Source organism: Salmo trutta, chromosome 16, assembly GCF_901001165.1.
Source record: "Salmo trutta chromosome 16, fSalTru1.1, whole genome shotgun sequence".
In the NCBI taxonomy this organism is placed as follows: domain Eukaryota; kingdom Metazoa; phylum Chordata; class Actinopteri; order Salmoniformes; family Salmonidae; genus Salmo; species Salmo trutta.
The window spans coordinates 15,746,770-15,759,168 of record NC_042972.1 but is presented as its reverse complement, the minus strand read 5'-3'; positions in this window follow the sequence as shown (position 1 = coordinate 15,759,168).

The following is a 12,399-nucleotide window of genomic DNA, read 5'->3' as shown; positions in this document are numbered from 1 at the left end:
CCAATACACGTTTGCATTTCCTGCAGGAAAATTCTCAGCAACACGTGATCATATTAAGATCCAACATCTGTTTGACTTGTCTCTGCAATAATCACCTTGAGGTTGACTCTGATTGGATTTCATTCAAATAGACTCATTGTCAATGTATCTCATGAAGGAAAACATTGGGTACCCACATACCAGTCTTCAACGAGAAGCTTACAGAAATTAAGCACTGTTGACAGTGGTTCTTGAGCAAACAAATTGAGAGCTTGGGAAGACTGGTTCTATCTGAAAAAAATATAATTCTGAGTTAATTGGAACCATCATTGGTTTGAACGGTGTCAGCAATTTTTTTATTGTATTCTTTTGAATTAAACAACATGAATTGGGGGTATTTAGAGTACTATATAGGTAGAGAACATTGAACAGAACAAGGCTATGTCAATATCAAAATGTTGACAAAATGCCGATAGAACCTTATTGTCCCAAGCTCTTGAAATGCTGACGCGTTTTTAGTGTGTTATCATCAATTGTCCGCTATCAGCTGAAACAACATGAATCAGTTCAAATGGGATCAAACGACATCAGGAGGGCTAGTTTGGAACATCTGAAAGTGGATTTTAAAGAACTGATTTTAGTATTAAAAGAATCCAAATAACGGCTAATAATTTCAAATCAAATTTCAAATCAAATCAAATGTATTTATATAGCCCTTCTTACATCAGTTGATATCTCAAAGTGCTGTACAGAAACCCAGCCTAAAACCCCAAACAGCAAGCAATGCAGGTGTAGAAGCATGGTGGCTAGGAAAAACTCCCTAGAAAGGCCAAAACCTAGGAAGAAACCTAGAGAGGAACCAGGCTATGAGGGGTCAGTCCTCTTCTGGCTGTGCCGAGTGGAGATTATAACAGAACATGGCCAAGATGTTCAAATGTTCATAAATGACCAGCATGGTCAAATAATAATAATTATAGTAGTTGTCGACGGTGCAACAGGTCAGCACCTCAGGAGTAAATGTCAGTTGGCTTTTCATAGCCGATCATTGAGAGTATCTCAACCGCTCCTGCTGTCTCTAGAGAGTTGAAAACAGCAGGTCTGGGACAGGTAGCACGTCCGGTGAACAGGTCAGGGTTCCATAGCCGCAGGCAGAACAGTTGAAACTGGAGCAGCAACACGGCCAGATGGACTGGGAACAGCAAGGAGTCATCATGCCAGGTAGTCCTGAGGCATGGTCCTAGGGCTCAGGTCCTCCGAGAGAGAGAAAGAAAGAGAGAAAGAGATAATTAGAGAGATCATACTTAAATTCACACAGGACACTGGAGAAATACTCCAGATATAACAGACTGACCCTAGCCCCCCGACACATAAACTACTGCAGCATAAATACTGGAGGCTGAGACAGGACGGGTCGGGAGACACTGTGGCCCCATCCGATGATACCCCCGGACAGGGCCAAACAGGCAGGATATAACCCCACCCACTTTGCCAAAGCACAGCCCCCACACCACTAGAGGGATATCCTCAAACACCAACTTACCATCCTGAGACAAGGCCGAGTATAGCCCACAAATATCTCCGCCATGGCACAACCCAAGGGGGGGGGGCGCCAACACAGACAGGGAGACCACGTCAGTGACTCAACCCACTCCAGTGACGCACCCCTCCTAGGGACAGCATGGAAGAGTACCAGTAAGCCAGTGACTCAGCCCCTGTAATAGGGTTAGAGGCAGAGAATCCCAGTGGAGAGAGGGGAACGGGCCAGGCAGAGACAGCAAGGGCGGTTCATTGCTCCAGTGCCTTTCCGTTCACCTTCACACTCCTGGGCCAGACTACATTCAATCATAGGACCGACTGAAGAGATGAGTCTTCAGTAAAGACTTAAAGGTTGAGACCGAGTCTGCGTCTCTCACATGGGTAGGCAGACCATTCCATAAAAATGGAGCTCTCTAGGAGAAATCCATGCCTCCAGCTGTTTGCTTCGAAATTCTAAGGACAGTTAGGAGGTCTGCGTCTTGTGACCATAGCGTACGTGTAAGTATGTACGGCAGGACCAAATCGGAAAGATAGGTGGGAGCAAGCCCATGTAATGCTTTGTAGGTTAGCAGTAAAACCTTGAAATCAGCCCTTGCCTTAACAGGAAGCCAGTGTAGGGAGGCTAGCACTGGAGTAATATGATCAAATTCTTTGGTTCTAGTCAGGATTCTAGCAGCCATATTTAACACTAACTGAAGTGTATTTAGTGCTTTATCCGGGTAGTCGGAAAGTAGAGCATTGCAGTAGTCTAACCTAGAAGTAACAAAAGCATGGATTAATTTTTCTGCATCAATTTTGGACAGAACATTTCTGATCTTTGCAATGTTTCGCAGATGGAAAAAAGCTGTCCTTGAAACAATCTTGATATGTTCGTCAAAAGAGAGATCAGGGTCCAGAGTAACGCTGAGGTCCTTCACAGTTTTTTTTTAGATGACTGTACAACCATCAAGATTCATTGTCAGATTCAACAGAAGATCTCTTTGTTTCTTGGGACTTAGAACAAGCATCTCTGTTTTGTCCAAGTTTAAAAGTAGAAAGTTTGCAGCCATCCACTTTCTTATGTCTGAAACAGGCTTCCAGCAAGGGCAATTTTGGGGCTTCACCATGTTTCATTGAAATGTACAGCTGTGTCTCATCCGCATAGCAGTGAAAGTTAACATTATGTTTTCGAATAACATCCCCAAGAGGTAAAATATATGGTGAAAACAATAGCGGTCCTAAAACAGAACCTTGAGGAACACCGAAATTTACAGTTGATTTGTCAGAGGACAAACCATTCACAGAGACAAACTGATATCTTTCCGTCAGATAAGCTCTAAACCAGGTCAGAACTTGTCTGTGTAGACCAATTTGGGTTTCCAATCTCTCCAAAAGAATGTGGCGATCGATGGTATCAAAAGCAGCACTAAGGTCTAGGAGCACAAGGACAGATGCAGAGCCTCGGTCTGACGCCATTAAAAGGTAATTTACCACCTTCACATGTGCAGTCTCAGTGCTATGATGTGGTCTAAAACCAGACTGAAGCATTTTGTATACATTGCTTGTCTTCAGGAAGGCAGTGAGTTGCCGCGCAACAGCTTTTTCAAAAAATGTTGAGAGGAATGGGAGATTCGATATAGGCCGATAGTTTTTTATATTTTCTGGGTCAAGGTTTGGCTTTTTCAAAATAGGCTTTATTACTGCCACTTTTAGTGAGTTTGGTACACATCCGGTGGATAGAGAGCCATTTATTATGTTCAACATAGGAGGGCCAAGCACAGGAAGCAGCTCTTTCAGTAGTTTAATTTATTTCATGTCCAATACCATCGTTGGGCCGCCGGGGTGAAAGATTCAGCAGGCTACTGGCATTACACATCTGGCTAAAATATTATTGTAGCTCTGCTGGAGTCACTTTTATAGATAACTTTGACACCTCTGGAAACAAAAGATACTCTACAGGAATCCATCCAAATCATCTTGGCTCCTAGACTTTGTCCACGCATTTCAGGGCTGTGTTAAGACAATGACTTACCAATGATCCAAAACCAGCTACCTTAATCCCTAGCATTGTGATAATGAGTCGTCATAATGCTCCATCAAATGTACATTATCCTAGGGGCGTTGGCAGACACAATGTAAGTAACTTAATTTAGGTCCCCTTAATTGCCCTGAATACTTCTGTTGATCCTACAGCTATTGTATGCAGTAATCATGAGCCTATGAACCTGAGTTACACTGTTAGCACTGAGGCGGTGTGCCCTAGTAGGAAGACCACTTTGTGCTGCTCACCCTGCACTATCAGCTCCAATATAAATAAGATGAGCAAGTCTACTTCTGATATGCTTCCCAGTAAAGCATCAAAACAATCAAGCAACCCAGAAAAGTGCAGAAAACAGCCCATATTAACATATGCAGCCTTAGAAACAAGGTCCATGATGTCAATAACTTGCTTGTAACAGATGACATTCATATTCTGACTATCTCTGAAACTCAATTAGATAACACCTTTGATGATACAGTGGTAGCAATACATGGTTATAACATTTACCGAAAAGACAGAAATGCCAACAGCGGCGGTGTTGCGGTCTATATTCAGAACCACATTCCTGTAAAGCTTAGGTATTGCAAATAAGTCTAGGAGCCCAACTGATTGGCAAACATACTGTAAATTCAGAAATCATGTGACTAAGCTAAATAAAAATAAACTATACTATGAAACAAAGATACATTATATAATGAATGATAGTAAAACGCTTTGGAGCACCTTGAATTACATTTTTGGAAAAAAGCCAACTTGGCTTCATCATTCATTGAATCAGATGGCTCATTTATCAAAAAACCCACTGATATTGCCAACTTGTCACGTTCGTCGTAAGGATGGGACCAAGGCGCAGCGGGAATGTGCATGCTCATTTTCCTTTATTACGAAGAAAACCAAAACAAACACTTAATCAAAAACAATGACGAAAAAACAGTCCTGTGAGGCACACAGCTACACATGGAACAACTACCCACAAAAACCCATGAAAAAACCCATGAAAAAAAACCCTACTAAATAGGACCTTCAATTAGAGGCAACGAGGAGCAGCTGCCTCCAATTGAAGGTCAACCCAATAAACTAAACATAGAAATAGAAAAACTAGAATGAACATAGAAATATACTAACATTAACCAAAAAACGCCGAAACACATTAAACAAACACCCCCTGCCACGCCCTGACCAAACTATAATAACAAACAACCCCTTTTACTGGTCAGGACGTGACAGTACCCCCCCCCCAAAGGTGCACCTCAAACAAAAAACACAAAAATAAACCCCAAAACAAAATAATCCCAAACTAAAGGGAGGGAAGGGAGGGTGGCTCAGGCTCCAGCCTTAGTCCCCAACTTAACCTGTCCACCGCCGCTGAAGGCTCAGGGCTAAGGCGCGTCGATGGAGACCTCGGGCTGATGCGCGTCGATGGAGACCTCGGGCTGATGCGCGTCGCTGGAGACCTCGGGCTGATGCGCGACTCTGGGAGCTCCGGACTGGAGGGCGACTCTGGGAGCTCCGGACTGGAGGGCGATTTTGGGAGCTCCGGACTGGAGGGCGACACTGGGAGCTCCGGACTGAAGGGCGACTCTGGCTGCGACGGTTCCGGACTGTAGGGCGACTCTGGCTGCGCCGATTCCGGACTGTAGGCCGTCTCTGCAGGCTCCGGACTATGGGCCGTCTCTGCAGGCTCCGGACTGTGTGCCGTCTCTGCAGGCTCCGGAGTGTGGGCCGAGTCTGCAGGCTCCGGACTGTGGACCTTCTCTGTCAGTTCCAGACTGTGGGCCGTCTTTGCAGGATCCGGACTGTAGGACGTCGCCGGAAGCACTAGACGGGGAACTGTCGCCGGAAGCTCTGGACGGGGAACTGTCGCCAGAAGCTTTGGACGGGGAACTGTCGCCGGAAGCTCTGGACAGGGAACTGTCTCCGGAAGCTCTGGACAGGACAGGCGCACTACAGGCCTAGTGCGTGGGGCTGGCTTTGGAGGCACCAGACTGGTAACACGCACCTCAAGGCCAGTGCAAGGAGCAGGAGCAGGACGAACTGGACTGGGCTGACGCACTGAAGGCCTAGTGCGTGGGGCTGGTACTAGAGGTACCAGACTGGAGACACGCACCTCAAGGCTAGTGCGAGGAGCAGGAACAAGACGTACTGGACTGGGCTGATGCACTGGAGGCCTGGTGCGTGGTGCTGGCTTTGGAGGTGCCAGACTAGAGACACACACCTCAGGGCTTGTGCGAGGAGCAGGAACTGGATACACCGGGCCATGAACAAGCACTGGAGGTCTGGAGCGCAGAGCCTGCACCACCCGTCCTGGCTGGGTAGTCACAGTAGCCCTGCACGGGCGGAGTGCTGGCACAGGGCGAATTGGGCTGTGCAGAGGCCTGATGGCTGCCATGCGTAGAGCAGGCGCAGGGTAGCCTGTGCCTAGGAGACGTACTGGTGGCCAGATGTACTACGCAGGCATACTCCTACCTGGCTGGATGCCCACTCTAGCACGGCACTTGCGAGGGGCTGGAATTGCTCGCACCGGACTGTGCGTGCGCATGGGCGAGATCGTACGCACTTCCGCATAGACCGGCGCTCTCATGATCTGCTGCTGCTCCCCATAATAAGCACGGGGTGTTGGCTTAGGGCTCACCCTTGACCCAGCCAAACTACCCGTGTGCCCCCCCAAAAAAATGTCTTGGGGGTGCCTCTCGTGCTTCCGTCGTTGGGCTCACTCTTCATACTGTCGCCGTTCCTCCCTCGCTGTCTCCACCTGATTCCATGGCAGGGTCTTGTCCCCTGCCATTACCTCCTCCCATGTCCATGATGTCCTCCACTCCCTTCATTCCCTGGCCCAGGATCCTTGCTCCTCCTGGGCCCGCTGCTTGGTCTGTTGGTGGTGGGTAGTTCTGTCACGTTCGTCGTAAGGATGGGACCAAGGCGCAGCGGGAATGTGTATGCTCATCTTCCTTTATTACGAAGAAAACCAAAACAAACACTTAACCTGTTTAGGATAGGGGGCAGTATTTTCACGGCCGGATAAAAAACGTACCCAGAAACTAGAATATGCATATAATTGTTTGATTTGGATAGAAAACACCCTAAAGTTTCTAAAACTGTTTGAATGGTGTCTGTGAGTATAACAGAACTCATATGGCAGGCCAAAACCTGAGAAGATTCCTTACAGGAAGTGCCCTCTCTGACCATTTCTTGTCCTTCTATAGCTTCTTTATGGAAAATAGAGGATCTCTGCTGTAACGTGACATTTTCTAAGGCTCCCATAGGCTCTCAGAAGGCGCCAGAACGGGGAATGATGACTCTGCAGTCCCTGGGCGAAAAACAGTAGGGGATTTGGATAGTGGTCGATCTGAGAACAATGACACGGGCGCGCACATGCATGTGAAGACACCATTTTCTGCTTTCAGTCTTTGAACGAAAACAACGTCTCCCGGTCGGAATATTATCGCTATTTTACGAGAAAAATCGCATAAAAATTGATTTTAAACAGCGTTTGACATGCTTCGAAGTACGGTAATGGAATATTTAGAATTCTTTTGTCACGATATGCGCTGGCGCGTCACCCTTCGGATAGTGTCTTGAACGCAAGAACAAAACGCCGCTATTTGGATATAACTATGGATTATTTGGAACCAAAACAACATTGGGTGTTGAAGTAGAAGTCCTGGGAGTACATTCTGACGAAGAACAGCAAAGGTAATCCAATTTTTCTTATAGTAAATCTGAGTTTGGTGAGTGCCAAACTTGGTGGGTGTCAAAATAGTTAGCCGTGATGGCCGGGCTATCTACTCAAAATATTGCAAAATGTGCTTTCACCGAAAAGCTATTTTAAAATTGGACACCGCGATTGCATAAAGGAGTTCTGTATCTATAATTCTTAAAATAATTGTTATGTTTTTTGTGAACGTTTATCGTGAGTAATTTATAATTTTGCACGCCCAATTTTTCAGTTTTTTATTTGTTAAAAAAGTTTGAAATATCCAATAAATTTCGTTCCACTTCATGATTGTGTCCCACTTGTTGTTGTTTCTTCACAAAAAATGACAGTTTTATATCTTTATGTTTGAAGCCTGAAATGTGGCAAAAGGTCGAAAAGTTCAAGGGGGCCGAATACTTTCGCAAGGCACTGTACGATTAGAAACGTTACATTTTTTTGCAAAACTTCACAGCACAATTGAAATATTTATGGCACATAGAAACCAAACGAGGGTGGTCTATGGTGACAGTTTGTCCTCTCATGCATGCTTCAGTGTTTCTTGCCTCAAAGTGAGCATAAAAGGCATTTAACTCATCTGGTAGGCTCGCGCCACTGGGTAGCTCGTAGCTCGTAGCTTTTTGTAGTCCGTAATAGTTTTCAAGCCCTGCCACATCCGACGAGTGTCAGAGCTGGTGTATTGGATTCAATCTTAGTCCTGTAGTGACGCTTTTTCTGTGGGTATAGCGGGATTTCTTATAAGTGTCCTGCTCCTTGAAAGCGGCAGCTCTAGCCTTTAGCTCGGTGCAGATGTTGGCTGTAATTCATGGCTTCTGGTTTGAAAATGTATGTATGGTCACTGTGGGGATGACATTGTCGATGCACTTGTTGATGAAGCCGGTGACTGAGGTGGTGTACACCTCAATGTCATTAGATGAATCCCGGAAACATATTGCAGTCTGTGCTAGTAAAACAGTTCTATAGCGTAGCATCCGCGTCATCTGACCATTTCCATATTAAGCGTGTCACTGGTACTTCCTGCTTTAGTTTTTGCTTGTAAGCAGGAATCAGGAGGATAGAATTATGGTCAGATTTGCCAAATGTAGGGAGAGGGAGAGCTTTGTATGCATCTCTGTGTGTGGAGTAAAGGTAGTCTAGAGTTATTTTTCCCTCTGGTTGCATATGCTGGTAGAAATGAGGTAAAACAGATTTAAGTTTGCCTGCATTAAAGTCCCTGGCCACTAGGAGTGCCGCTTCTGGATGAGCATTTTCTTGCTTGGTTATGGCATACAGCTCGTTGTAACGGCTGTCGTGGTGAATGGATGACCAAAACACAGACGGGATGTGAATGTTCATCTTTCTTTTTAATTAGAATAAGATGAACACAAAAAACAAGAAACAATAGACCAACAGGAACAGTTAGCAGGCTAACATAAAGCAATGCTAAACCAACAACCCACAAACCCCAGGTGAAAAACACACTCCTAATATATGACTCCCAATCAGGAACAACGATATCCAGCAGTTCCTGATCAGGAGTCACAAGACTAACACAGAAACAGACATACAGACTTCTTCTGCCACGTCCTGACCAAAATACTACACAACTACTCCCTCTGCTGGTCAGGACTTGACACTCATTGAGTGCGGTCTTAGTGCCAGCATCGGTTTGTGGTGGTAAATAGACGGCTACGAATAATATAGATGAAAATTATCTTGGCAAATACTGTGGTCTACAGCTTATAATGAGATACTCCACCTCAGGCGAGCAAAACCTTGAGATTTCCTTAATATTAGATTTCGCACACCTGCTGCTATTGACAAATAAACACAGACCACCACCCCTCGTCTTATCAGACGTAGTTGCTCTGTCCTGACAAAACCCAGAGAAGCCAGCCAGCTCTATATTATCCATGTTGTCGTTCAGCCAAGTCTTGATGAAACATAAGATTTCACAGTTTTTAATGTCCCGTTGGTAGGATAGTCTTGAAAGTAGATCATCCAGTTTTTTTCCCAATGATTCCACGTTGGCCAATTATACGGAGGGTAGTGGTGCTTTACCTACTCGTCGGTAAATTCTTACAAGGCACCCGCCCTCCCCTTTTCCTCTGTCTTTTCTTCACGCAGATGACAGGGATTTGGGCCTTGTCTTGACAAAGCAGTACATCCTTCGCGTCGGACTCATTAACGAAAAAATCTTCTTCTAGTTCGAGGTGAGTAAGAGCTGTTCTGATGTCCAGAAGCTTTTTTCGGTCATAAGAGATGATCACAGCATCATTATGTACAAAATGAGTTACAAACAATGCGAGAAAACAAACAAAATAGCACAGTTAGTTAGGAGCCCGTAAAATGGCAGCCCTCTCCTCCAGTGCTATATTACCATGCGTTCCGTTGATGTGGATAGAGGCGTGCTCCCTCCGCTGTCTCCTGACGTCCACAATCAGCTCATTCGCTTTGTTGACGTTGAGGGAGAGGCTACTTTCCTGGCACCACTCCGCCAGGGCCCTCACCTCCTCTCTGTAGGCTGTCTCATCATTGTTGATAATCAGGCCTACCACTGTTGTGTCGTCTGCAAACTTCATGATTGAGTTGGAGGCGTGCGTGGCCTCCCAGTCATGTGTAAACAGGGAGTACAGGAGGGGGCTGTGCATGCACCCTTGTGGGGCCCCTGTGTTGAGGATTAGCGTAGTGAAGGTGGTAAGGGTAGGCAACAACAAGTCTGCCATGCTGATCGTCAACATTGGGGCCCCTCAGGGGTGTGTACTTAGTCCCCTACTGTACTCCCTGTTCACCCACGACTGCATGGCCGAATACGACTCCAACACCAACATTAAGTTTGCTGACAACACAACAGTGGTCGGCTTGATCACCGACAACGATGAGACAGCCTATAGGGAGGAGGTCAGAGAACTGGCTGTGTGGTGCCAGGACAACAATCTCTCCGTCAATGTGAGCAAGACAAAGGAGCTGATCGTGGACTACCCCCAAGCCATAAGACTGCTGAACAATAAATCAAATTACCAACATTCACCTCCCCCCCACCCTCCATTTGTTTTGTACACTGCTGCTACTCACTGTTTATTATCTATGCATAGCCACTTCACCCCTGCCTACATGTACAAATGACCTCTAACCTGTACCCCCGCACACTGACTCGATACTGGTACCCCCTGTATATAGCCACGTTATTGTTATAGCCTAGTGGTAAGAGTGTTGGACTAGTAACCAGAAAGGTTGCAAGATCAAATCCCCGAGCTGACAAGGTAAAAATCTGTCGTTCTGCCCCTGAACAAGGCAGTTAATCCACTGTTCCTAAGATGTCATTGAAAATAAGAATGTGTTCTTAACTGACATGCCTAGTTAAATAAATAAAAAAATATTATTGTCTTACTTTGAATATTTTTTTGCTTTAGTTTATTTGGTAAATATTTTCTTAACTCGTCTTTAACTGCCCTGTTGGTTAAGGGCTTGAAAGTAGGCATTTCACGGTAAGGTCTACACTTGTATTCGGCACATGTGACAAATAAAGTTTGATTAGATTTTATTTTATTTGTTGCCTACCTTCACCACCTGGGGGCAGCCCGTCGGGAAGTCCAAGACCCAGTTGCACAGGGCGGGGTTCAGACCCAGGGCCCCAAACTTAATGATGAGCTTGTAGGGTACTGTGGTGTTGAAGGCTGAGCTGTAGTCAATGAACAGCATTCTTACATAGGTATTCCTCTTGTTCAGATGGCATGGGGCATGGGGCAGTGTACAGTGTGATGGAGATTGCATCATCCATGGATATATTGGATTGGTATGCAAATTACAGTAAGTCTTAGGTGTTGGGTAAGGTGGAGGTGATATGATCCTTAACTAGTCTCTCAAATGACTTCATGATGACAGAAGTGAGTGCTACTGGGCGATAGTCATTAAGTTCAATTACCCTTGCTTTCTTGGGTACAGGAACAATGGTAGACATCTTGAAGCTAATGGGGATAGCAGACTGGGATAGGGAGAGATGAAATATGTCCGTAAACACTCCAACCAGCTGGTCTGCGCATGCTTAAAGGACGCTGCTAGCGATGCCGTCTGGGCCGGCAGCCTTGCAAGGGTTAACACGCTTAAACGCCTCGGGAGCGGCCCGTGTCGGTGGCAATATGTTATCCTCAAAGTGGGCGAAGAAGGTATTTAGCTTGTCCGGGAGCAAGACGTCGGTGTCCGCGACATGGCTGGCATTTCTCCTTTGCCAATGTAATCCATCCACCTGACAAGTATGGCATATCAAGAAGCTGATTAAACAGCAAGATTTTCACACAGGTACACCTTGTGCTGGGTACAATAAAATGCAACTCTTAAATGTGCAGATTTGTCATACAATGCCAAAGATGTCTACATTTTGAAAGCGCACACAATTGGTATGCTGACTGCATTAATGTCCACCAGAGCTCTTGCCAGAGAATTTGTTAATTTCTCTACCATAAGCCGCCTCCAAAGTCGTTTTAGAGAATTTGACAGTACGTCCAACCAGCCTCACAACCGCAGACCACGTGTAACCTCGCCAGCCCTGGACATCCACATACGGCTTCTCACCTGTGGGATCATCTGAGTTTAGCCACCTGGACAGCTGATGAAACTGAGGAGTATTTCTGTCTCTAATAAGTCCTTTTGTGGAGAAAAACTCCTTCTGATTGGCTGGCTCCCAAGTGAGTGGGCCTATGCCCTTCCAGGCCCAGCCATGTCTTTACCCCTGCCCTGTCATGTGAAATCCACAGATTAGGGCCGAATGAATGTATTTCCATTGACTGATTTCCTTATATGAACTGTAACTCAGTAAATTTGTTGAAATTGTTGCATGTTGAGTTTAGATTTTTCTTCAGTATATTTCATAGAAGTAAATTGTATTTTGTCGTTTGTCATGCTCTACCAACTGTGGCTCAGTTGGTAGAGCATGGTGTTTGCAACGCCAGCATGGTGTGTGCAACGCCAGGGTTGTGGGTTTGATTCCCACGGGGGGGCAGTACAAAAAAAAAAAAAGAAAAAAAAAAAAGAAATGTATGCATTCACTACTGTAAGTCACTCTGGATAAGAGCGTCTGCTAAATGACTAAAATGTAAATGATGACTAAATGAAAATGACTTCCCTATTCCCTACTGTCACACAAATGTATGCAGGAAATTGTGCAACTATTGTA